Source organism: Gavia stellata, chromosome 13 (assembly GCF_030936135.1).
Source record: "Gavia stellata isolate bGavSte3 chromosome 13, bGavSte3.hap2, whole genome shotgun sequence".
In the NCBI taxonomy this organism is placed as follows: Eukaryota; Metazoa; Chordata; class Aves; order Gaviiformes; family Gaviidae; genus Gavia; species Gavia stellata.
Genome location: NC_082606.1, coordinates 16931610 through 16933406, shown reverse-complemented (window position 1 = coordinate 16933406; position 1797 = coordinate 16931610).

Sequence of the window (1797 nt, the reverse complement as noted above, 5' to 3'; positions counted from 1 at the left end):
TCAACAGCTGAATGGATGATAAAGTTTTTTTCTTTCCATCCCAGATATCATGGCTTTGAGTTTTCCTGTGGTGGCACTGGAGGCAGCGTGACCTGTATTCTCCCCCTGCCTCCGCCACTGATACTGTGTGTGTCCTTGAGAGACTCCTCCTTGCCTTCGCAAAGCGTAAGCTGGAAAAAAACAATTGTCTAACTCCCCGAGAGGGAGTTGTGAGACTTGATGGATTAATATTTACTGCATTTTGCACATGTCAAGAGCTATTGATAGGCACACCAGGGAAAGTACCAGGCACATGCAGGGCTGAAAGGATGAGCTGCCACAGCTTGAACAAGAGGACGAGTCTGGGGACTGTTAGCAATTATGTCATGTTCATAACAACCACTGCAGGTCTATGCAGGAGGGGCCTGTAACTTACTGCATTGGTAGGTCACAGTCAGCATTATAGACGTATTCAGAGATTATGTGAAAATGGCATGGAATGACTGCTCTTCTAATAGCTCTTCTTTAGTTTAGTTTCCTTTGGAAACATGTTTGTTATATTCCTGCCCTTTCTGTGTTTGTCCCCCCACCCTAAAAACTTCTGAACTCGTTGGCCTGTTTCAAAACTAGTTTTACAGAAAAGCAGATATCCCAAAGATAATATAGTTCATAGGATTTTAGTAAAAAAAGGTGGCTGGGTGCAACTGAGACACGAGCTGTGCCACTGATGAGGGAAAGGCTTTTCTAATGGACTCTGGAGGCTCTGTGGGCCAGGAAAGTGTGGAAAAGATTGCCCCAACCACTTCAGTTGGAAAGCTTGTTCTCTCTCAGACACAGCTGCTCAACTGTGAAACTGCATTCAATAGGAAGCCAAGCTTCAGTAACTCTATTGCTTCCAGAAATAGCTTTTTCCCAGGAAGTTTTCCACAGGGTAGGCACTTTGACAAGAGGGCTTTTCTGAAATCATATCAAGCCATCTTCTTTAGCAGGTCTGCAGGGGTTCCTCCAGGGAGGCAGAAGAGATCAGAGTAGGGAAAAAGCCCCTATGATGGGGAGAGGAGGCAGAACCTGGAATCATAGATAGGATCTGTGGGCATAATACGGCATGCCAGTAGTTTGTGTTTCCATCGGGTTCATGGATGTGGGAAACTGGGCCAGCTCCTTTGACCTGCTTCCTTCCTGGAGCGTTTGCAAGAAGCCGCTTTTCTGCACAACTGAAGGGCTGAGAGGTGGAATGTATTTCTGAGTACTATGGAGCGGAGGGAAGTCAGAAGCACCCATCCTCCTAAGAGATCCTCTTGAATTGCTTCCACAGGCAAGTCGCTGGGAACCCTGCCTGCTTTCAATCAGTCAAAGCAAAATGTAGACAAATGCTGTCCCTCAGTCTTACAGCTTCTCTGTCTCTGAGATGATATCCTTCCCTGCAGTGCAAATTTCCCTGCGTTTCAAATTTTGTTGTGTTCCTATTCGCAGGAGAACCATTCATCATTCAGGACGGGGAGGACTGTAATGATGCAGGATTGTAAATAACGGGCCACCCTCAGTTCCAGCTGTGTTTCTCATGCAGCCCTCAGCGATGACAGCCTGCTTCCAAGGCCTCTGTAGCACTGCTGTATTTATTAGGTCACAAACTATTACTCAGATTGAGTCTTAGCTAAATCTCAGTATATGTACTGAGGCTCCTCCAGACTTGGAGAATTCAACTCCAGCTTTAAAGAAAGCCACGTCTGACGGGCCCAGGGGAAACAGGGTAGGAGTTCTCCCACCATCATTGCCTTTGTCACTGCTGCCTCATGAGACAGGGATAAAGGAGGAATT